Source organism: Elephas maximus, chromosome 12, assembly GCF_024166365.1.
Source record: "Elephas maximus indicus isolate mEleMax1 chromosome 12, mEleMax1 primary haplotype, whole genome shotgun sequence".
In the NCBI taxonomy this organism is placed as follows: domain Eukaryota; kingdom Metazoa; phylum Chordata; class Mammalia; order Proboscidea; family Elephantidae; genus Elephas; species Elephas maximus.
Genome location: NC_064830.1, coordinates 53,516,466 through 53,542,649, shown reverse-complemented (window position 1 = coordinate 53,542,649; position 26,184 = coordinate 53,516,466). Strand labels below are relative to the sequence as shown.

At 41.5% G+C, this 26,184-nt stretch overlaps 1 protein-coding gene across 2 annotated transcripts in view; it reads right to left on the bottom strand.

Annotated features, from left to right (window-relative positions):
* The window catches only part of MAPK6 (mitogen-activated protein kinase 6), a 54,264-nt gene extending 38,881 nt beyond the window's left edge, over positions 1–15,383 (bottom strand). The window contains exon 1 of one of the 2 annotated variants that reach the window (XM_049902973.1): positions 14,547–15,383. The gene's annotated coding sequence lies outside the window, so the exon portion shown is untranslated. The remainder of the gene's footprint in view (positions 1–14,546) is intronic. The other variant, XM_049902972.1, reaches the window with a different exon arrangement.
* Positions 15,384–26,184: the final 10,801 nt, after the last annotated feature.

The following is a 26,184-nucleotide window of genomic DNA, read 5'->3' as shown; positions in this document are numbered from 1 at the left end:
AATAATATCAGGTATCAACCCAAGACTACAGCACTGGCCAGAGCAACCAGAAGTCAACCCAGACAGGGAAATCCAAAAAAGCAAAGCAAGATTTAAAGGAAAAAAAAAAAAAAAAAAGCCCAACACAGGGTAACGGCAATGTTATTATAAAAAAGACAACATTAAAATAATAAAGAGGGACTAAGAAATGTAATCATACACTTTCTATACGGAGAGGAAGATACGGTGATACAAAGAAATAAAAGTTTAACATTTAGAAAAAAAGCAGTAAAATATAATTTTATATTAATAAGGTAACCACAAAGGAGACAAACTATCCTACTCATCAAAATAAAATACAAGGGAAAAATACAGACTCAGCAGAAACAAAATCAACAACAACAAATATGAGGAAAGGACAATATATAAAGAAAATCTACTCAGCACATAAAATCAAACTGGGAAAAGAAACTGTCAACACACAAAAAAAGGTATCAAAATGATAGCACTAAATTCATACCTATCCATAATTACCCTGAATGTAAATGGACTAAATGCACCAGTAAAGAGACAGAGAGTGGCAGAATGGATTAAAAAACAAGATCTGTCTATATGCTGCCTACAAGAGACACACCTTAGACACACAAACTAAAATGCAAAGGATGAAAAAAAATATATCAAGCAAACAACAATCAAAAAACAGCAGGCGTAGCAATATTAATTTCCAACAAAATAGACTTTAAAGTGAAATGCATCAGAAAGGATAAGGAAGGACACTATATAATGATTAAAAAGACAATAATAACCAAGAAGATATAACCATATTAAATATTTATGCACCCAATAACAGGGCTGCAAGATACATAAAACAAACTCTATCAGCATTGAAAAGTGAGATAGACAGCTCCACGATAACAGGAGATTTTAAACACACCACTTTCAGTGAAGGACAGGACATCCAGAAAGAAGCTCAATAAAGGCAAGGAAGATCTAAATGCCACAATCAACCAACTTGACCTCGTAGACATATACAGAACACTCCACCCAACAGCAACCAAGTATACTTTCTTTTCCAGTGCACATGGAACATTCTCTAGAATAGACCACATATTAGGTCATAAAGCAAGCCTTAGCAGAATCCAAAACATTGAAATATTACAAAGCATCTTCTCTGACCATAGGGCCATAAAAGTGGAAATCAGTAACAGGAAAAGCAGGGAAAAGAAATCAAACACTTGGAAACTGAACAATACCCTGCTCAAAAAAGACTGGATTATAGAAGACATTAAGGATGGAATAAAGAAATTCAGAGAATCCAAAGAAAATGAAAACCCTTCCTATCAGAACCTTTGGGACACAGCAAAAGTGGTGCTCAGAGGCCAGTTTGTATCAATACATGCACACGTCCAAAAAGAACAAAGTGGCAAAATCAAAGAATTATCCCTACAACTTGAACAAAGAGAGCAACAAAAGAAACCCACAGGCACCAGGAGAAAACAAATAATAAAAATTAGAGCTGAACTAAATGAAATAGAAAACAGAAAAACAATTGAAAGAATTAACAAGACCAAAACCTGGTTTTTTGAAAAAAAAAATCAACAAAATTGATAAACCTCTGGCCAAACTGACAAAAGAAAAACAGGAGAGGGAGCAAATAACTCGAATAAGAAACGAGCTGGGTGATATTACAACAGACCCAACTGAAATTAAAAGAATCGTATCAGATTACTATGCAAAACTGTACTCAAATTTGAAAACCTGGAATGGATGAATTCCTAGAAACACACTACCTACCTAAACTAACACAAAGAGAGATAGAACTACATAGACCCATAACAAAAGAGATTGAAAAGGTAATCAAAAAACTCCCAACAAAAAAAATCCCTGGTTCAGACAGCTTCACTGCAGAGTTCTACCAAACTTTCAGAGAAGTGTTAACACCACTACTACTGAAGGTATTTCAGAACACAGAAAAGGACAGAATACTACCAAACTCATTCTACGAAGCCACCATATCCCTGATACCAAAACCAGGTAAAGACACCACAAGAAAACAAAATTATAGACCTATATCCCTCATGAACTTAGATGCAAAAATCCTCAACAAAATTCTAGCCAATAGAATTCAACAACTTATCAAAAAAAATAATTCACCATGACCAAGTGGGGTTCATACCAAGTATGCAGGGATGGTTCAACATTAGAGAAACAATTAATGTAATCCACCACATAAATAAAACAAAAGACAAGAATCACATGATTTTATCAATTGATGCAGAAAAGCCATTTGGCAAAGTTCAGCACCCACTCATGATAAAAACTCTCAGCAAAATAGGACTAGAAGGAAAATTCCTCAACATAATAAAGGGCATTCATACTAAGCCAACAGCCAACATCACCCTAAATGGAGAGAGCCTGAAAGCATTCCCACTGAGATCGGGAACCAAACAAGGATGCCCTTTATTACCACTCTTACTCAACACTGTGCTGGAAGTCCTAGCCAGAGCAAGTAGGCTAGATAAAGAAATAAAGGGCATCCAGATTGGCAAGGAAGAAGTCAAAGTATCTCTATTTGCAGATGACATGATCTTATTCACAGAAAACCCTAAGGAATCCTCCAGAAAACTACTGAAAGTAATAGAAGAGTTCAGCAGAGTATCGGGATACAAGATAAACATACAAAAATCAGTTGGATTCCTCTACACTAACAGAAAGAACATCAAAGAGGAAATCACCAAATCAATGCCATTTACAGTAGCCCCCAAGAAGATAAAATACTTAGGAATAAACCTTACCAGAGATGTAAAAGACTTATACAAAGAAAACTACAGGACACTTCTGCAAGAAACCAAGAGACTTACGTAAGTGGAAAAACGTACCTTGCTCGTGCATAGGAAGACTTAACATTATAAAAATGTCTATTCTACCAAAAGCAATCCATACATTTAATGCAATTCTGATCCAAATCCCAACGACATTCTTTAACGAGATGGAGAAACAAATCACCAATTTCATATGGAAGGGAAAGAGGCCCCGGATAAATAAGGCATTACTGAAAAAGAAGAACAAAGTCACAGGCCTTACTTTCCCTGATTTTAGAACCTATTATACCGCCACAGTAGTCAAAACAGCCTGGTACTGGTACAACAACAGATACATGGACCAATGGAACAGAATTGAGAATCCAGACATAAATTCATCCACATATGAGTACTTGATATTTGACAAAGGCCCCAAAACAGTTAATTGGGGAAAAGACAGTCTTTTTAACAAATGGTGCTGGCATAACTGGATATCCATCTGCAAAAAAATGAAACAAGACCCATACCTCACTCCATGCACAAAAAGTAACTCAAAATGGATCCATGACCTAAATATAAACTCTAAAATGATAAAGATCATGGAAGAAAAAATAGGGACAATGTTAGGAGCCCTAATACATGGCATAAACAGTATACAAAACATTATGAAGAATGCAGAAGAAAAACTAGACAACTGGGAGCTCCTAAAAATCAAACACCTATGCTCAACCAAAAACTTCACCAAAAGAGTAAAAAGACTACCTACAGACTGGGAAAAAGTTTTTAGTTATGACATTTCTAATCAGCGCCCGATCTCTAAAATCTACATGATACTGCAAAAACTCAACTACAAAAAGACAAATAACCCAATTAAATAATGGGCAAAAGACATGAATAGACACTTCACTAAAGAAGACATTTAGGTAGCTAACAGATATATGAGGAAATGTTCAAGATCATTAGCCATTAGAGAAATGCAGATCAAAACTACAATGAGATGTCATCTCACTCCAACAAGGCTGGCATTAATCCAAAAAAACACAAAATAATAAATGCCGGAGAGGCTGTGAAGAGACTGGAACACTTATACACTGCGGTGGGAATGTCAAATGGTACAACCACTTTGGAAATCGATTTGGCGCTTCCTTAAAAAGCTAGAAATAGAACTACCATACGATCCAGCAATCCCACTCCTTGGAATATATCCTAGAGAAATAAGAGCCTTTACACAAACAGATATATGCACACCCATGTTTATTGCAGCACTGTTTACAATAACAAAAACATGGAAGGAACGAAGGTGCCCATCAACAGATGAATGGATAAATAAATTATGGTATAGTCACACAATGGAATACTACGCATCGCTGAAGGAATCTGTGAAACATTTCATAACATGGAGGAACCTAGAAGGCGTTATGCTGAGTGAAATTAGTTAGTTGCAAAAGGACAAATATTGTATAAGACCACTATTATAAGAACTTGAGAAATAGTTTAAACTGAGAAGAAAACATTCTTTTGTTGTTATGAGAGGGGGTAGGAGGGAGGGTGGAAGAGGTGCATTCACTAATTAGATAGTAGATAGGAACTACTTTAGGTGAAGGGAAAGACAGCACACAATACAGAGGACGTCAGCACAACTGGACTAAACCAAAAGCAAAGCAGTTTCCTGAATAAACTGAATGCCTTGAAGGCCAGCGTAGCAGGGGCAGGGGTCTGGGGACCATGCTTTCAGGTGACATCTAAGTCAATTGGCATAACAACATGTATTAAGAAAACATTCTGCATCCCACTTTGAAGAGTGGCATCTGGGGTCTTAAACGCTAGCAAGCAGCCATCTAAGATGCATCAATTGGTCTCAACCCACCTGGATCAAAGAATGAAGAATACCAAGGACACAAGGTGATTATGAGCCCAAGAGACAGAAAGGGCCACATGAACCAGAGACTACATCAGCCTGAGACCAGAAGAACTAGATGGTGCCCAGGTACAACCTATGACTGCCCTGACAGGGAACATGACAGAGAACCCCTGAGGGAGCAGGCCAGCAGTGGGATGCAGACCCCAAATTCTCATAAGACCAGGCTGAATGGTCTGACTGAGGCTGGAAGGACCCCAGTGGTCATGGCCCCAGACCTTCTGTTGGCCCAGGACAGGAACCATTTCCGAATCCAACTCTTCAGACATGGATTGGACTGGACAATGTGTTGGAGAGGGATGCTGGTGAGGAGTGAGCTTCTTGGATCAGGTGGACACTGGAGGCTATGCTGGCATAGGTGAGGGGGTAGAGGGGGTTAGAAGGTGGGGAAATGGACACAGAGAGAGTGGAGGGAGAAATCAGGCTGTCTCATTAGGGGGAGAGTAATTGGGAGTGTGTAGCAAGGTGTATACGGGTTTTTGTGTGAGAGACTGACTTGATTTGTAAACTTTCACATAAAGCACGATAAAAATTATATTAAAAAAAAATTCTATCAGTCCATACAATACCAAGTAGATATCATGCAGGACCTTGACCCTACTCTCATTTTACTCTTCATTCCATTCTAGCATGGTCTATGGCATCTATCACCACAGCTTTTCAGAATGTACATCAAATCTAACTGCTGTAGTTTTCAAGGTAAGCCTGATGAGGGTCTGAAGAAGGCCACATTGTACAAGGCCATACAAAACATTTCTGGAGTCTCATCAAATGGAAAGAACAACATGCTTGGTTGGAAATTCCCTAAAATTTAAAAAATGATTGAGAAATACAACCACCAAAATCAGGAAACTATCACTGGTATATAAAAAAAAGAAAAAATATAGCTACCATTTAACACTCAGACCACTTTTAAGTTTTTCTAATTGTCCCAATAATGTGTTTGGTAGCTAAAGGACCCAGTCCAGAATCACATGCTATATTAATTACAGTGCAATTTTTAATGTAACTTTTTCCTTTAGAAGTTTTAGGGAATAAAACAAATGTTTTACACAGTCCACAGAAATTTACACATGATAGGCACTGACTGAGGATTATAGTGGAGAATAAGACAGTAAAGGTTCCCCTGCTACCAAAGAGCTTATATACTAGTGAGGAAAGACTGATAAGTAAACTAATAAATAACATACTTTCGGATTTCGCCTTGTGCTGTGATTGGAAATGGCCATATGAGGAGCTGAGGCTGGAATAATGAGAGAGTACCAGCATTACTAAGGGATGGGAAGAGAGCATTCCAGCCCAAGGAAACAGCACACACAACCTAAGGCAGGACAGGACTTGGCATTCTGGAGAAGATGAAAGGATGTCAGCTTGGCTAGAGCACCTAAGGCAAATGAGTGGGGAGAGAGGTAGAGATGAGGCTGGATATGTAGGAAAGACATCCAAGGCAGGGCCTTACACATCCTGGCCAGGACTCTGTATTCTATATGTAAAGAAAACTACTGAAGGGTTTTAAGTAGGCAACTGCCACAATTACATTTTAAACGGAACATTTTAAAAGACGATTCCAACTACCAGGAAGAGAATGGACTGAAGGCTATTTCAGTAGGCTAGATGAGATGAGAGTGGCTGAGACTAGGGCGCTGGAAATGGTGATGTAAAACAAAAGACAGATTCAAATGTATTTATAGAGACCAAGAGAGCTTGGCAATAGATCAGAAATGAGGAATATGAGAAAGTTGTCTTAGTCAGGGTTCTCTAGAAAAACAGAACCAGGAAATACACAGATAGATAGGGAGAGGAGGTACTGATTGACTAATTTTAAGGAACTGGCTCCATAGGTCAGATGACAGGCTACAGATACCTACAGTCTTATGTCCCAAAAGCCTGAGGTCAGGTGAATGGAGGGTGAGAGAATTCTGGCAAAATGTCTATTAATAGTCTGAAGGCAGAATACACCCTAGGAAAACTTTCTTTTTGCCATTAAGGTCTTTAACTGATTGTATGAGGCCCACTCACATTCCAGAGGTCAATTTACTTGAGGCAAACAGATTTAATCACATGTTAATTTCTTCAAAATAGCATCTGTACTAGTGTTTAACCAAACAACTGCGTACCATAGTCTAGCCAAGCTGACACATAAAACTAACTGTAAAAGGATTCAAGGATAACTCCTAAGTGCCATTTACTGAGATGGAAAGACTGGGAGAAAAACAATATGGGAGAAGGAGTTCTACTTTGAACATGTTATATTTAAGCTGCCTATTTAGATAACTAAGGAGCTCTGGTGGCGCCACAGTTAAGCACTCAGCTGCTAACTGAAAGGTTGGTGGTTTAAACTCACCCAGCAGCTCTGCAGGAGAAAGACCTGGAGATCCGCTCCTGTAAAGATTACAGCCTAGAAAAGCCTATGCAGCTCTGTCACATGAGGTCGCTATGAGTCGAAATCAACTCAATAGCACTTAACAACATTTAGATAACTACGTGGTAATGTCACCTAGGCAGTCGGATAGATGTGTCTGGTGCTAAGCGGAGAAGTCTAAACCAGGGAAATTTAGAAATTACCTGCATATAAGTGGTACTTAAGACAGTAAGTTGAATAAGAAAACCGAGGGAAAGAATTTAGAAAAATGAAACAACAAAGCACAGGACTAAATCCTGGGATATGTCAATTCTTATAGGCAAGTTAATGACAGAAGCCTATAAAAGAATATGTATCTATCTCATAAGCCAAGAAAGGCAGGTAAATATGCAAACAACAGTGGCCACTATTTTGAATGCTTGCAGTCCTGTAAAATAAAGATGGATTTGGTAATTCAGGAAGTCAATGGTAACATTGACTAGAGCAGTTTCACTGACACGATGGTGATGGAATGCAGTCTGGAATAAACTGAAGAGTAAAAGGAAATGGAGAGAACACACAAAGGCAACTCTCAAAAATCCCTCGGAAGAGGATCAGGGAAATGAGGCTGTAGCTAGAGAAGAATGTGGACCAGGGAAGGGTTTTAAGAAGGGATCCTCTCTAGGGCAGCACTGTCCACTGTACTTTCCGCAATGATGGAGACGCTCCAATACAGTAGCCATTAGCCATACATGCCCACAGGACAACTGAAATACGGCTAGCGCGACTGAAAAACTGATTTTTAAAAAAATTTTTATTGTGCTTTAAGTGAAAGTTTACAAATCAAGTCAGTCTCTCATATAAAAATTTATATACACCTTGCTATTTACTCCTAGTTGCTCTCCCCCTAATGAGACAGCACACTCCTTCCCTCCACTCTATTTTCATGTCCATTCAGCCAGCTTCTGACCCCCTCTGCCCTCTCATCTCCCATCCAGATAGGAGCTGCCCATATAGTCTCAAGTGTCTACTTGATCCAAGAAGCTCACTCTTCACCAGTATCATTTCCTATCCCATAGACCAGTCCAATCCCTGTCTGAAGAGTTGGCTTTGGGAACGGTTCCAGTCTTGGGCTAACAGAAGGTCTGGGGACCTTGGACTCTGGGGTCCTTCTAGTCTCAGTCAGACCATTAAGTCTGGTCTTTTTCTGAGAATTTGAGGTCTGCATCCCACTGCTCTCCTGCCGCATCTGTTCCCTGTCAGGGCAGTCATTGGTTACAGCCAGGCACCATCTAGTTCTTCTGGTCTCTGCTAATGTAGTCTCTGGTTTATGTGGTCCTTTCCGTCTCTTGGGCTCATAATTACCTTGTATCTCTGTGTTCTTCATTCTCCTTTGCTCCAGGTGCGTTGAGACCAATTGATGCATCTTAGATGGCTGCTTGCTAGCAGGAAAACTGAATTTTTTTAAACTAATTTTTATTTAAATAGCCACATGTGGCTACCACATTGGACAGTGGAGCTTCAGAGCACATTTGTATATGAATGAAGATGATCCAACCGAAAGGGTAAAATCATGATGCAGGCAAGGAGGAGATGAGTCCTTAAGATGTCAAGAGAAGGAATCCAGAGCACAAGTTGAAGAATCTGCAAGCAGTACAACATTGATGAAGACATGGAAGTTAGAGCAACTGATGGAGACCAACAAGACTTAAAAACAAAATGTATATTTAAGCCTGGTTGGAATCTCAAGCATAAGACTAAATTACAGAAGGCTACGAAAGCCAAACAGCAGAGGAGGGTGAAGGTAACTCACAGTTACTATCTATTACGTGCCAGGCATTTTCTAAGTGACAAATTATTTTTTACTTTTAACTACAACCCTGTAAACTTCATTTCACAAACAAAAGCACTGATGCTCTAAGAACTAAAGTCACATGCACAGTAAATAGATAAGCCAGAAGTTGGACACAGACCAGTCTGACTCTCAGGTTAGAATCTTCCCACTGCATAAGGTGGGGAGGTAAAGAACCACTCTGTTTCTGCACCTGGAAATAACATAACAAATGGCCCATCAATTCACTCTCAAAAAGTGCCAGCAGGCCTGGAGGTACTAGGCCAACGGCAAAAGCCTTCCATTCAGCCCTATGTAAGAGATAATTAAAGAAAACCTAAAATATTAACAGCTATTTTATTTTTTAACTCAAGTGAAAATACCTTGATTAAGGCAAGTGGAAAAATGTACACATTCTTTCAACTCAGATTATCTATTTTCTTGAACAAAGGAGTGTCAATCAGAAAATCAGCACTGCTTTATAATAATCACTAAAATAATATTCAGACATACTAGAAAAGTAACAATAGGGAAGCAGTCTCCCAATCTTTCATTCTGAAATTATATCTCAGGCCACACAACTCACAGGCTACTCAAGACTGATTCAAACCTGACAATGAGGATATAAAGGAAGGGATGGATATGAACAATATTAAAAATGAAAAATCTTATTGGCTAACTGGAAATGATGGCTGTTTTCTTAGGATTAATTTTCTCTAAAATGAAAATTCTTTTGAGAACCAACAAAGAAATCTCTCTTTTCTCTAATACACCATGTAAACAAAGAGAAAAAAGAGAACTAAAGGCCAATAAGTATATATATAACCAGGCGCTTTAAATATCTCATGCAGCAATAACTGAAACTCAATTGAAAGCACCAGGTTGGCCTGTGCTCGCACACCACTGCAACACATAGACCATCAAAGACAACATAAACGCAAACACTTATGTAACAAAAGTCTGGATATTTTCCATCAAAATAATGTCTCATTTCAGGTGGAGAATGTTTTTGATGACACAGCAAAAAGAGCTCCCAGATATCTACATTTACTCTGTTGAACTGAAAATTGTCCCTTTTTAGATGAAAGCTGAAAGTTAACCTGAAATCATCCAAATAAGCGACTGTTTTCATAACGTGGGGTCACCAATCTATTTAAACAAGAATAAAAAACAAAAAGGAACAGCTATAAAACCTACTATGTCTCCAATTTGCAAATGAAGAGGGGAAAACTAAATGGAGCTTCTTCAGCTACTAAATTATCAAAGATCACCCAGATCCACGCTGGCCAATATGGAAGCCTATGCAGCTATTTAAATATATATTAAACAAAATTAAGACTTTAGTTCCTCAGCTGCACTAGCTACCTGTCAAGGGCTCAACAGTCAGTCCCACAAGGTTACTAGGTACCTTACTGGACAGCACAGAATACTTTCATCATCACAGAAAGTTCCATTAAAAACCATCACCACTGAGTCGATTCTGACTCACAGTGACCCTACAGGACAGAGTAGAACTGCCCCATAGGGTTTCCAAGGAGTGGCTGGTGGGTTCAAATTGCCGACTTTTTGGTTAGCAGCCAAGCTTTTAACCACTGTGCCACCAGGGCTCCGAAAGTTCCACTCGACAGTCCTAATTACAGCCTCAATTTTTTACTTCACTTTTTTCAGGAGGGCCAGAGGGAAGAGCAAACCAGAAGACCTGGGTTTTCCAAATCAGTCACTAACCAGTTGAGCAACTATGTGTACATCACTTAGCAGTGCTTCTCAAACTGAATGTGCATTTGAAACACCTTAGAATCTTGTTAAAATGCACATTCTGATTCAGTGGTCTGAAATGGGGCCTAAGATTCTGCACTTACAACCAGGGCTTCCAACGCAGGTTCGAATCCGCGCTGAGAATCTGCATTTCTAACAAGTTCCCAGGCCATGCTAAGGCTGCTGGTTAGGGACAGTTCCGAGAACCACCAGTATAGCAGTGGTTCTCAAAATTTGTTATACATAAGAATCACCTGGGGTACTGTTAAACCGTAGATTCTGATTCAGTATATCTGGGGCAGAAATGTAAATTCTCAGCAGGGGTTTGAACCAGAACAAACTGGTTCAAAGCCCTGCTTCTAACAAGTTCCCAAAACCAAACCAACCTGTTTTCCCTCAAGTTGATTCTGACCTATAGGAACCCAAAAGGTCAGAGTACAACTGTCTCATACATAGAGTTTCCAAGGAGTGGCTGGTGGGCTTAAATGCTAACCTTTTGGTTAGCTGCCATAGCTCGCCATGGTTCTTAATCACTGTGCCAGCAGGGCTCCAACAAGTTCCCAGGTGATGTTAATACTGCTAATCCATGAACCAAACTTTAAGTAGCATGGTTTTAGATCTCTCTGGGCCTCAGTTTGCTTAGCTGTCAAATGATGCACCCGGGGCAAGATGATATCCATGACTCCTCTCTCACACTAACGTCTTATAGTTTTACCAGTGTACAGAGAGTTCTTGGCTGGCACAAATGGTTAAGTGCTCAACTAGCCAAAAGGCTGGCAGTTTGAACCCACCCAGAGGCACCTCGGAAGACAGGTCTGGCAATCTGCTTCCAAAAGATTACAGCCTTGAAAACCCTATGAAGCAGTTCTTCTCTGCACATCTGGGGTCTCCAACAACAACATGGTTGCACAAAATTAAATTCATACAGATTTCACATTCTGCAGAAGCAGACTCTTCCCTGAAGAAAATGCTAGGATCCTAATAAATTATTTTTTTAATACTTTTTTTTCCTATAAGAAAACATATTTTTAAATGAAAAAGTGGCAGGAAAATATGATTTACTATGTAACAATTCGCTCTTTGTACAACTTTTAAGGAATGGATTTAAAAGGCTGATGTGTATGAAAAACATTTTAAAACTCTATCAAAGGGCATTCAATATCTTCCACAAATGCACTTTATGGAAGGAAAAAAAAAACCCCACCAATGCCAGGACTAGGCTCTGCTACGTTACAGCTCCACATGAGAAGCAACCCCCTGGAAAAAGCCATTAGCTACCATAACATTATTATTATTATTATTGTAAAGTCTCAGTCACGGCCCTGAACAATAAAACTGATCGAAATCCCTGTACCACTAGCAAGCCATAGTGTTATATATGACAGCCAACAAAACTGGCTGATGAGGGAGCTGACAGAGGGCAGCCAACGACACTACACAGAATTTTCATTTAAGGCATCTTCTGTTTTAACAGGGGGCCCTAGAGTAATACAAGTTTCAGATGGGCAATGCAAATAAGGAACTGGATAGCAGTGGTGAAAAGGCTCACCATTTTAGAAGGGAATACCCTGTAGAAAGGAGACAGGCTGGTTTGTTTATAAATTCTAAATTACACATACAGCCAATCATCTATATTCTTTTAAAAAAAAAAAAAATCAACACTGGAAATACATGTTCAACCTGTATTTAGTCAATAATCAGTGATGGATGGCTTTGAAAACCTTCAATAAAGTCTGAACTAAACTTCTACAAATTTACAAATTACTATTACAAATCATACAATGCAAAAAAAAAAAAAAAACCCTCCAAAGACTGAATTCACATTAACAATACACCAATACATTTCACTGCCCACAAAACTCCTCAAATAAATCATTTTGGGAAAATTAAACAGTATACACAGAAAAACTAGGACACGGGGGTGGAGAGTTCTCTCTTTTCACTTTTAAAACAAACTGCCATTCTCAATTTTATTTTAAGCCAACCTGCTAAATATGGGCTGTTTTAAAATCAGTCAAAATATCTTGTTGCCAAATTTCAACTTAAGTCTTAAATTTGAAACGGTACATTCGGCCTATATTAAATGAGGCTGATAAAAAACTATTGCCATAACAACTTATTTAAGTTGTCTTTACTAAAACATAAAATTTATATAGATCATATGATCAAGCCCTATGTATAATCATGTTTCAGTAATTCCATCTATCATTTAACTTTAGCAAATGCCTAGCAATTGATCTTACCTTTCCTCTCAAGAAATGTTACACAATTCCACCTGTAGGGTAAATGCTATCTAAAAACAAAAATATATATACATAGTGGAAAAAAAATTTTTTTTATACATACGTTTGGTTTATTTTCAAACACAACACAAAGAGCTTTTAAAATGAAATTTAAGAAGCCATTGCTTTTTTTTTTCTAGAGAAACCACTGTTACTCCTTAGAGAAATAAAAGAGGAGAGAATTACAGTGTGGATTTAAACAACTTAGCCTATCATTTAAAAAAATACAGCATATTAAAAAAAAAAAAAAAAAAAAAGGCCACGTAGCAGTCCTGGGCAGGATGAGTCATCACCAAACTCAAAACTTGCACCACTTCTAAGCTTCCTCCTACCCACACCCAACCCCTTCAGCATGGTACCCTAAGTCAGCAAACCTCACTATTTTGTCAGTTTATGAATTCTCATGGTGCTTAAATGAGTTTATGTAAAATGTGGCAACACTTTTATTACTAACACTTGTCATTAGAATGTGTGCTTTTCCTTTTGCAAATTTAACTGATCTTCAAACCAATCTTTCTCAAACTTCTTTTTTAATCACTTAAAGCAGCCAAGGACTACTTTGAATCCTTTACTGCAAATTAACTTAAATCCAAAATATCCTCATATATTGTTTAAAACAATTCCCCCTTTTCCAGGTTTTTTTCCCTGGAAACAATATCGAGGTGATTAAACATGCCCTGCTCAAACCTGGCATATTTCTTAGATAACCCCAATTACTGAATTTAAGATGCCAACAAGCAATTTTACAAGTTTCACAAAGCAATTCTTATTAAATGATGTAATATATTTCATATACATGCATATACATATAAGAATATATATGACTTTACATCCCTTGGCACATAGCAAGCACTCATAAACATATATGAACAACTTATCTTAAGGTTTCTTCCACCCAGTTCAAAATTATTTTCCATACATTAAAACCTGACATTTCTAAGAAGAAACTCTCGAGGGAGTTTCCCTTCAGGGCCAGGTCCTATCATCGGACCGACCCTACATTCATTCTCTAGTCAGATCATTCTTTCCATCCTAGTTTCCCAATGTTGATTAACCAACGTTGAAAAGTTCCCATCAGAACTTTTAGAAAACAAACAAGCTAAAAGCAGCAGCAATCCGAAAGTTACTTTGAAGCTATCTGCTCTCCATCTTATCGCTTGTTAATTTTTTTCCCCTGACAAATCATTCTGTACCCGTAGGAGTTAATACTAAAACTGAGACTGACTTCAGAACATTTTTAGCATTGAAAGAAAGAACATGAATTTTGCTTCTAAAACAGTAGGCTTCTAATTCCACCTCACCAGTTCCCCTCACTGGACCTATTCCAACGACCGAGCTAAAGAAAAAGGAAAGGAATTCAAAAGATCCTTCTTCAGAGATCTCTTACTTAACACCTGAATCAGTCGTCTTACTAAGCCAAGGAACAAAAGGCGGCCCAAACACCCTTACTTTCCAACGCACCTCACGAGTCAGATAAAAATGCATAGCAAAGTGAGGAAGACCTTTTCAGTGAGCAAAACAAGTTTTCCTTTGGGTATTTCTACAGCCCACCACTCAACAACGTCCAGCTGATGCGAAGGAAAGGCGGGGGGCGGGGGGGAGGTGTTTAAGAATTCGGTCTCTGACGAGTTTTCTGTACCTCATTTATGGTTAGATTCAAAACTTGGGCAGAGTAAGGGCTTCAGGGCTGAGCCGAGCTGGGTGAGTGGCGCGCGTTACGTAGCCGGCCGAGTCCACTGGAGACTTTGCCCGGCAGGAGTCAGCTGAGGCCGAGTCACCGAGTGGGATGGGGGAGGAGACGCGGGAGCATTTCGAAAGGCAGCTTGCCAGGAAGGCTATACTCCGCGCCACCTCCCGCGCCCTGGGACTGCCCCTCCCGGCCGCCGCCCCTCGCCCGCTGCCTGGCCGGGCTTCGAACCCGCGAAGCCGGGATCGGGAGGCGGTTCCGCAGCGGGCAGTGCTGGTCCCGGAGCCAGGCGCTGCGGGGCCCGGCGGCCAGCGAGGGGCGTGCCAAGTGGGAGGGGCGCGCCGGCCCCACGAGGGGACCCGGGCCCGACTGCCCGCGCCGGGCAGGCCCGAGCCGCGGACTGGCGAACAGGGGGGCGGGCGGGAGACGGAACAAAAGCGCCTTTGTTGAGCGACGGCTGCCGGAGGGTACACACAATGGAGGAGGGAGCGGGAGCGGGAGCCGGCGCCGCCGCCGCCGGGCCCGCCGTGGTGCCCTCCCGAGCCGCCCGCCGACCGCTCCGCACGCGTACACACACACACTCACGGGACTTCTCCGACTCATCGGGAGAGTGCGGGGCCTGCAGACAGCCCCAGGATCCGCTCAGGTCTCCGGCTGTGCTGGCGGCAGCGGCGTCTCCGAGGCTCTCGCTTTGCCGCAGTCGCCGCCATGTAACCCCGACCCGCGAGAGAGGGCGGGGCCTCTGGGAGTTACGCCCCCGTCACGTCACAGGCTCACTCCACGGGTTCCCCCGCCCGGCCGAGCGCCTGCACGCACCGGAATTTCCAACGCCGGTGACTGGGTTCCGCGCGTCTTCGGGGCGGCCGGAGAGGGCACGAGTTAGTTCCTCTGGTGGGCTGCGGCTGTGGCCTGGCCAGGAAGCGGGGGAGCTGGGCGGGCTCTGCGAGACTGCCTGCCCGGCCTCTGCGAGACTGCCTGCCCGGCCTAGGGCAAGAAGTGACTAAACTACATGCGAACGTTTACTGAGCACCTACTGCGTGCAAGGCATTGGCCAATCCAAAACAAACTGGCCTTCGTTCTGCCTCCAGGGCCTAGGCGGGAGCAGGAAGGCCGGACTTCAAGATGGATCAACTGAAAGGCTGTAAGAGCTGAAGTACAAGGCAAACGTATTAAAGGACACCCAAATTAAAGGACAAGTGCTGAGAAAATCTAATTCTGTCAGAAGCTGGCAGAAGGCTTCCTGGAGAGGATGTCATGGGTGGCCTTTCAGCTGGAGCAAGAAGGAGCTATAGACTAGAGGAGGTGAGGGGGAAAGTGTTCCTGCGGAGGGATGAGTGTGAGCGAGACAAGGAGGCAAGCTTATCTTCTTGGGCAAGAATATCTTGGAATTAAAGTTATGTTTATGCAGACACTTGAATTGTAAAGTTATGTTAATTTAGCCAGTCTTAATCCTATTGTGGGGCTGTAAAATGTTTCAGTTTTCCTTAGTTTTTCAAACTGCAGGTTGTGTGACCCATGTTGCTGGACTATGACCTGCATTTTTTTTCTAATGAAATAGAACAAAATAATAAATAAGAGAACATTACTCATAATAAGAGTAATTATTGTTTTGTAAATTTATTAAAATATGGTACAGGACCAAAAAAAATTTTTTTTGGTAGTTTTTGGTCCTGTACCACATTTTAATAAATCTAAAATGTCTTCTATTATGAAACACACCATTATTTATGTACTATTAAGAAAGAGAAAACTATCAAAATTTGATATTTCTATTTATTGCCAGAAAGCAGTGTTGTGGTGTAGGCTCCCTGGGTGGTACAAACTGTAGCTCACCCAGAGGTACCTCAGAAGAAAGTCCTGGCAGTCTGCTTCTAAAAGGTCATAGTCATAAAAACCCATGGAGCAGTTCTCCTCTGAAACACATGGGATCACCATGAGTCAGAATCGACTTGATGGCAACTGGTTACATAACATATGTATAATATATGTTTAGTTATGTTATACATATGTATAACATGTGTATAGTTATGGAAACATAACTATACCATAAGGCATTGTCAAACGAGTGCTTCTTGAGCAGAGATACAGATTACCTGCTCTTGTTGGAACCTGCTAGAAGAAACTAGGGACATCAGGAAGGGCCCTGGTGAAAGACAACATGCAGTACAGGTGAGGTCAGCACAACTGAACTAAACCAAAAGCAAAGAAGTTTCCTGAATAAACTGAATGCTTCGAAGGCCAATGTAGCAGGGGCAGGGGTTTGGGGACCATTGTTTCAGGGGACATCTAAGTCATTTGGCATAATAAAATCTATTAAGAAAACATTCTGCATCCCACTTTGAAGAGTGGCATCTGGGGTCTTAAAAGCTTGTGAGCAGCCATCTAAGATGCATCAATTGGTCTCAACCCACCTGGATCAAAGGAGAATGAAGAATACCAAGGATACAAGGTAATTGCAAGCCCAAGAGACAGAAACGGCCACACGAACCGGAGACTACATCATCCTGAGACCCGAAGAACTAGATAGTGCCCAGCTACAACCAATGACTGCCCTGACAGGGAACATGACAGAGAACCCCTGAGGGAGCAGGAGAGCAGTGGGGTGCAGACTCTAAATTCTCATAAAAAGACCAGACTTAATGGCCTGACTGAGACTAGAAGGACCCCGGTGGTCACGGCCCCCAGACCTTCTGTTGGCCCAGGACAGGAACCATTCCCGAAGCGAACTCTTCAGACATGGATTGGACTGGACAATGCGTTGGAGAGGGATGCTGGTGAGGAGTGAGCTTCTTGGATCAGGAGAACACTTAAGACTATGTTGGCATCCCTGCCTGGAGGGGAGATGAGAGGGTTGAGGGGGTTAGAAGCTGGCAAAATGGACACGAAAAGACAGAGTGGAGGGAGAGAGCGGGCTGTCATTAGCTGAGAGTAATTGGGAGTATGTAACAAGGTATATATAAGTTTTTGTGTGGGAGACTGACTTGATTGGTAAACTTTCACTTAACCCAAAACCAAACCCATTGGCATCGAGTCAATTCCGACTCATAGCGACCCTATAGGACAGAGTAGAACTGCCCCATAGAGTTTCCAAGGAGCACCTGGCCGATTCGAACTTCCAACCTCTTGGTTAGCTGCTGTAGCACTTAACCACTGCGCTACCAGGGTTTCTACTTTCACTTGAAGCACAATAAAAATTATAAAAATAAAAAAAAAGGGCCCTGGTGAAGCCAGCACTTGTCCAAGGCAAGGTTATGGAAGCTCCATAGACACATCCAAACTCCCTGAAGGACTGAATTACTGGGCTGAGGGCTGTGGGGACCATGGTCTCAGGGAACGTCTAGCTCAATAGGCATAACATAGTTTATAAAGAAAATGCTCTACATTTTACTTTGGTGGATAGCGTCTGGTGCCTTAAAAACTTGTGAGCAGCCGTCTAAGATACTCCACTGGTCCCACCTCATTGGGAGCAAGGGAGACTGAAGAAAACCAAAGACACAAGGGAAAGATTAGTCCAAAGTACTAATGGACCACAACTACTACAGACGGAGTCCAGCACAACTAGATGGTGCCCGGCCACTACCACTGACTGCTCCGACAGGGATCACAATACAGAGTCCCAGACAGAGCTGGAGAAAAATGTAGAACAGAATTCTAACTCACAAAAAAGATCAGACTTGCTGTCCTGACAGAGACTGGAGAAACCCCGAGAATAGGGCCCCCAGACACACTTTTCGCTCAGTAATGAAGTCATTCCTGAGCTTCACCCTTGAGCCAAAGATTAGCCAGGCCCATAAAACAAAATGAGACTAAAAGGGCACACCAGCCCAGGGGCAAGGACTAGAAGGCAGGAAGGGAGAGGAAAGCTGATAACAGGGAACCCACGGTTGAGAAGAGAAAGAGTTGGCATGTCATGGGGCTGGTAACCAATGTCACAAAACAATGTGTGGACTAATTTTTCAATGAGAAGCTAGTTCTGAAAACCTTCATCTAATGTACAATAATTAAAAAAAAAAAAAGGGCCCTCGTGGTGCAATGGTTAAGTGCTCAGCTGCTAACTGAAAGGCTGGTGGTTCGAACATACCAACATCTCTCAAGAAGAAAAGATCAGGTGATCTGCTCCCATAAATATTTCAGCCTAGAAAAGAAAACCCAATGGGACAGGTCTACTCTGTCATATACAGCCTCTATGAATCAGAATTGACTTGATGACACACAACAACAGAGACACAGGAAAGCTTGGACTAGAAGGGAGCATTTGAGCTGAGCTCAATTCCATCAAGTAGTATCAGGAAAAAGACACTCTCAGTTCAAACAGCAGAATGTACAAAGACATGAGCATGCAGGGCATGCTGGAAATGGGAGAAGTTTAGTGTGACAGGTTCACGGGGTGCCTGAGGGAATGAAGACAAGTTAGCACTAGATCAAAAAGGCCTTGATTGCGGTCCCAAAACTTTTGGATTTTATTCTAAAGGCAGTAGGAGAGGAATTTAGATGAAGCAACTATAGCTAGTCCCCAATTTAGGACGCAGTTCCATCCAGATGACTTCAGTTCTAATGTAAGTCGAATACCTCTTTTTTTTTTTTTCATTTTCATTATTACTGCCTTTTTATAAATCCTATCTTTGAACTTCTGCTGGTGAACATTTGAGAATGATAACATCAGCAAATTACATGCTACAACGTCGTATATAGTACATATTACTAATGATAAGATGTACAAAAAAAAAAGTTTAAGTGCAGTTCCTTGTAATTCCAATACATCGCTAAGTCAGGGACTCTGCAGAATTTTAAAAAGGTAGCCGTGCCAGTAATGAGAAGGGTAGATTGGATAAGCAGGAGGTTGAAGACAAGAAGAAGGTAGGATAATCCATGTTTTTTTTCTGCCCTGCGTCCAGTCTCCCTTATTCTGGTAACTGCTCTGATTTCCTTTATGAGACCACCCTTTCCCAGTGCTGTGTAAATCAGAATTCTTTCTGTTAGAAGTGACAGAAAACACAATCGAAACTGGCATAAGCATAAGAAAGCCAAAGATTTTAGATGATTGTTGCAACCTTAGTGGGCATGGAAAGAAGATGACAACATAAGAGATGTTCTTGGTGCAGAATCAACTGGACTAGGTGAATGCTTGGCTGGACGAGGGGTAAGTCTTAAGTAATTCCAGTTGCTCCCATGTTACCTGTTTTAAATTCCCTCTTTAGGCTACTTGTTTCATCTTTTTCCAATCTGATTGCCATCCTCATATGAAGATAAACTGCCAAATACTATCAAGATTTTCAAAACAGAGGGAGAAATAGAATTTAGCAATATAGTCCACTAAGCTAGATGGCAATCACTGGAAAATGTCTAAAATAAATCATTGATCACAGTATGAATGAGCTCTGAGGGAAAACATAGCACTTACTGGGGGTAAGTCATTACAAAGAAAAACAGCTTCCTTTCTCAGGATTATTATAGTGCTAACAAGATGTTGGTCATTTAGGAAGGCAAGACAACTTTGTGGGTAAAATGGAGAGATGGAAGCTTAGATTATGGGCAGAGGAAGTCTGATTCACAGACTGCTGACTACATAATGGAGCGATTTTGATCTTGAGGGGGTTGTCAAGAAAAGCAATAACGTTTTCTCGCTTTTGTCCAGTCCTAATATTTTTATCAGTGCCTTGAGTTAAGACACTTACCAAATTAAAAAACAAAAACAGTTGCCGCCCAGTCGGTTCCTACTCATGGCAACCCCATCTGTGTCAGAGTAGAACTGTGCTCCATAGGGTTTTCAGTGGCTGGTTTTTCAGAGGAAGATCACTAGGCCTTTCTTCCGGTGCTCCACTGGGTGGACTCAAACCTTCAACCTTTCAGTTAGCAGCTGAACACATTCATTCAGAGAAAGCGGAATGATAGATGACAGTAATTATTCAAAATCATCTCCATGGGTTGTAAAGATTTTTTAGGACGAAATTTGACTACAGTAAATATACTGTATCTTTTTCTAAGAAAAATCATTTTAAAAGGACCAGGATTTGGGAGACTTGGCTTGATCTGATAGCCTGATAATTTATACAGTGTGAGCAACTACTAAAAACCTAACAAAGCATAGACTGTGTTAATAGAAAACAGCGTCCACGTCACAGGGAGTACCAGACTTGTGCTAGTCAGCTGAGGATTTCTGAATTTATGTGTTCAAATATAGGTATCATATAAGACAACTACACATAACAAACTAGAGTTCGTTAAGAGGAGAACAAGGTATAGAAACCATGTTCTCTGAAGACAAGATGAGGGAATTACGTCTGCTTAACTTGCAGAAGAGATTTGCTGGCTGATGTAAAGATGTTAAGGGTAGTTATGCAGAGGAGAGTAGATTTATCCCATGTTGCTCCAGAGTTCAAATCTAAGACCACTGGGAGGATGTTTCAGTTATATTTAGTGCTGCCATAACAGAAATACCACAAGTAGATGGCTTTAACAAAGACAAATTTATTTTCTCACAGTCTAGTAGGTTACAAGCCCAAATTCAGGTCCAGGGGAAGGTTCTTTCTCTCTCTGTCGGCTCTGGAGGAAGGTCCTTGTCCTCAGTCTTCCCCTGGTCAAGGAGATTCTCAGGCACAGGGACCCGGGGTCCAAAGGATGTGCTCTGCTCCCGGTGCTGCTTTTTTGGTAGTATGAGGCCCCCAACTCTCTGCTTGCTCCCCTTTCCTTTTTATCTCTTGAGAGATAAAAGATGATGCAGGCCACACCCCAGGGAAACTCCATTTACACAGGATCAGGGATGTGACCCAGGTAAGGGTGGTGTTACAATCCCACCCTAATCCCTTTAACATAAAATTACAATCACAAAATGGAAGACAACCACACAATCCTGGAAATCATGGCCCAGCCAAAATAATATACACGTTTTTGGGGGGACATAATTCAATCCATGATATTCCACCCTTTAGCCCCCCCAAAATCACATCCTTGCAACATGCAAAACATATTCATCCCATCATATTATAGCAAAATCAATTCCAAGTCCAAAATCTAAAAATTCTGTTCATCTGGGAAATCTAGAATACAAGTTATTTGTTTACAAAGGTACAATGGCAGAACAGGCACAAGCTAAACATTCCCATTACGAATGAGAGAAACTGAAGGAAAAGCAGGGATAACAGGCACCAAGCAAGTCAGCAGAACACATTACATTAGCCCTTAAGGCTTTGGAAATAATCCTCTGTTCTCTGAGACAATTTACACAATAACCGTGCCCTCCAGACTCCAGGTATTGGCCACACTCTCCAGATTCTGAGGGGAGGCTGCTTGGCCCTGAGCTTCAGCTCTGCCTTCCAGGCCCACTGGGACAGCAAATCTGCTACCTTGGCTTTAGGCACACAATTCTCCTAGTCCACCTAAGTGGCAACTCTACCCTTAGAAACACCAGAGGCCATTGCTTCACCCTTTGAAACCTCTGAGGTCATGGTCATAACTTTTGAGACTGAGGCAGCTCGGCTTCTTGTGTCATCTCTTCAGCTTCTGCTTCCTGGTTTCTTGGCCTCTTGGCTCCTCAGGCCTCACACCGTCATCTGCCTTGCTGGGGCAAGTGTTTCAAAACTCTGTAGCTCCACCGATAAGTGCCCAGAGGCACCCCACTCTGCCAGGAAGCCTCCTGTGCACAGGCACTCAGCACTGTCATTCTGTGGGTCGGCTCCAGTGACCTCTTGTGCTAGTCTCCTGGTTCTGTTGCTTTTAGTTCTCTGCTGCTGCCGCTTTTTTGCCACTGTAAGTTCTCTGCTGCGCTGGTGCTCTGCTGCTGTCGCAACTCTATCCATTCAGTTTCAAAGCTGCTTCCACGTTTTAGGTGTCTGTTAGCACCCCACTCTCTCGGTACCAAATTCTTAGTCATCTAGTGCTGCTATAACAGAAATACCACAAGTGGATGGCTTTAACAAAGACAAATTTATTTTCTCACAGTCTAGTAGGTTACAAGTCCAAATTCAGGGCGTCAGCTCCAGGGGAAGGCTTTCTTTCCTTCTGTCGGGTCTGGAGGAAGGTTCTTGTCCTCAATCTTTCCCTGGTCAAGAAACTTCTGAGGCACAGGGACCCCGGGTCCAAAGGATGCGCTCTGCTCCCGGTGCTGCTTGTTTGGTAGTATGAGGTCCCCAACTCTCTGCTTGCTTCCCTTTGCTTTTTATCTCTTGAGAGATAAAAGATGATGCAGGCCACACCCCAGGGAAAGTCCGTTTACACTGGATCAGAGATGTGACCTGGGTAAGGGTGGTGTTATGATCCCACCCTAATCCCTTTAACATAAAATTACAATCACAAAATGGAAGATATTCACACAATCCTGGAAATCATGGCCCAGCCAAATTGATACACATATTTTTGGGGGGACATAATTCAATCCATGACAGAGGACTATGACCAAGATAAAGATTTTGGCTCAGTGTAGGGAAGGTCTGTTTTGGATATAGGCGGTCCCTGGGTTGTGAAAGAGATCCACTCCTAAGTCTGTCTTTAAGTCGAATTTGTAGGTAAGTCAGAACAGGTATATACAGTTCTTCAGTCAAATATTTGTCTTAGTATGTAGTATATCTATTTTAAGAGCTTGTCTGCTAACCAAAAGGTCGGCAGTTAAATCCACCAGCCATTCCTTGGAAAGCCTATGGGGCAGTTCTACTGTGTCCTATAGGGTCCTTATAAGTCAGAATAGACTCTACTGCAACGGGTTTGGTTTTGGTTTTGGGTATGCATGTAAAACACTTAAGAAACACTGCCAAACCACACAATGTTTTCAGGAGTGTCACAAAGTAGTGCATGTATTTGTTATTGTATTTAACTCAAATTTTTAATATACTAGGCTTTATGGCAGTCTGTTCTTAATACAAGTTGCCCATAAGTCAGATGTTCTTAATCCGAGGATTTACTGTAATAGGCTTTATGGCAGTCCTTTGTTAAGTATGAGCTGTCCATAAATCAGACGTTTGTAACCCAGGTGCTGTATGTACTGGAGCTGAGCCACAGTGGACAGGACTTGCTGGTGAAGTAAGCTCTGCATCTCTGGATGCAGTCAGGAAACAATGGCCACCTGTCAGGGATTCCACAAAGGAATAGTTTGGGGGGTGGGGGAGTAACGAAGACTCTGTTTATGCTCTTAATTTAAAAGGGCTGCTCTCCTAGACATGGTTTCTAGAAGAACACACTGTAATTTGATTTGTAAACAAACCAAACAACTTTCCAGTGAAGAGATTCATTGCCAAGATTATGGAAGAATGTTTTCAGTCAACAAATCCATCACAGTTGTATGGGAAATTCCAACTCATGGCAACCCCAGGTGTGCAGAGTAGAACTGTTCCATAGGGTTTTCAAGCCTATGACCTTTGGGAAGCAGATCTCCAGGCCTGTCTTCTGAGGTGCCTCTGGGAAAATCAACAACCTCTAGGCTAGTAGTCAAGCGCTTACCCATTTGTGTCACCCAGGGACTCTAAATGCTTTATGTACACTATATCATTTTCTCAGGTAGTGATCAATGTTTGGTCTCATTGTGGGATTTTGTAGAAAAGCTGAAATAACTTGTTACTTTGACAAAATTTGGCTTTCCTTGGAATAAAATTAATTTCTGAAACAAAAATCTGTACACTTACTTTTGAATAATGGTTACATAAATACCTGAATGCCCTGGGAAATACCCACTGGAGTAATTTTATAACACCAATAAATGAATAATCTAAGGATCCACCTGTAATTTATCTGCCCTAGAAATCAGTATTTTTCTGGAAGCAGGACAAATTTGTAGAAGTGGTAGAATTAAACTAGTAATAGAAAAACCAACACCCCCTTCCTCCCCCGCCCCACACTTTTTAAGAGGAGCACGGAGATAGTGACACTTTCCGGCCTCAGGGAGATTTGGTCCAAGGGTTGTCTTATCTGCACTCTGCCCTGACTTCTATTTTGAGAGCCACATTGGCCTGAGGAAAACAGAATCTCCTAATTTCTGCAGATAGTCCCTATTTTTGAAACTTCAGTCTCCTGAGACCACTAAGTCTACTAATAACTACCCCCAGTTTTTTAGAATAACCTGGGCCTCTGCCACATGACCACTGATGTCCCTCAGCCAATCCACAGGGAGTGATAAATATTTTTAGTTCTGGGGACAAAGCGGCTTTCACTACTTAGGATCATTCCCCTCCCCTTTACACTTCAGTAGTCAAGCTAACCTCTCCTGTGGGGAAGAAGGTAATAACTATCTGTAACTCCAAATAAACTTGTATGGAAGATTGGTTTACGCTGGTCATTCTTGATTGCTGAGGCTCAAGTTATTAACTAGTATAGAATGTGGTTTAGTAGGTCTGCCTTCCACAATCCCCTTTCTTGGCCTTCTATTTAACAAATTCTTTGCCAGCTGCTACCTTGGCGGTTGTCATCACTGGAGCACCCTTCTCTGAAGATGTCGTCATCCCCAGAAACTGGTACCTGGTACCCACCTCTGCAGTCTTCACTGTAGCTGACAATCTCCTAGGTGGGAGGTCGTGGAAGGAAACCGGTTAGGGGCTCAGGAGGCCTAAGATCCATCTTCCCATCTTAGTGGCAGCTCTCTCTTTCCATGTGGAATGTCTACCCCATGCTGCCACAGGCCTCTCCCTTAACTTCCACAACCAGGGCATCACACACAGCCCTGTGCTCAGAAAGACCCCATGCTTGGTTTAATGCTCTACTCTTGCCATCTTGAAATTCTGAATAATTTTATCTTTGAACTTGTGTTTTGTAGTGAAGTTGGGTGGGACAATGGAGCGCATTCATGAGCAGATGAAAGAAGCCTAATGTGTGAGTCCAGTTCCTTGGTACCCCATTCACATACAGCATTTTGGATGCCCCATGAGCACAGAATTCTGGTGGGCCCACATCTTAGCAAGACAAAGTGAGTGAAAGGTAAGTGTGTTATGTCTGCACTGAGTAGGCAGGGGTGCTGACAGTTCTGAGAGGCCATGTTTTCAATTCAAACCAGAACTTTCATGGAATGCAGAAAGAAGGCAATGGCATTTTAAGAAACACAAGAAACCAAGGAACCCTATCATATTCTTTCTTATTAAGTGTTTCTACTTCACTGTAATAGCCAACCACCTATGCTGAACGTATTTCCTTTTCCTTTCAGTCCATTGTTACTCATTAACCCAGAAAAACCTAGTGCCGCCGAGTCGATTCCAACTCGTAGCAACTCTATAGGGCAAAGTTGCCTCAAAACCCAGCCCCCATAGAGTTTCCAAAGAGCGCCTGGTGGATTTGAACTGCTGACCTTTTGGTTAGCAGCCGTAGCACTTAACCACTACACCACAAGGGTTTCCTTGTTACTCATTGGTAAGCCAAAAATAGAGTGTTGATAGAATGTGTGCATGTCAAGAAGTGAAATAAAAATAGTTGAGATCGTTTGTGCAGTGTTCCCACTGTTTTAATAAGAACAAACTACATATATGCATACTATCTATGAAATACGAATTGTATAATTTTGGTGATTCTGCATATGAGTCAAATGCTCTTATATTTGCATTTAAAACTGGCACTGTACAATATAAAAATGAATTTTGAAATCTATTTTTATCTTTAAATCCAATTTAAGTGTTTAATT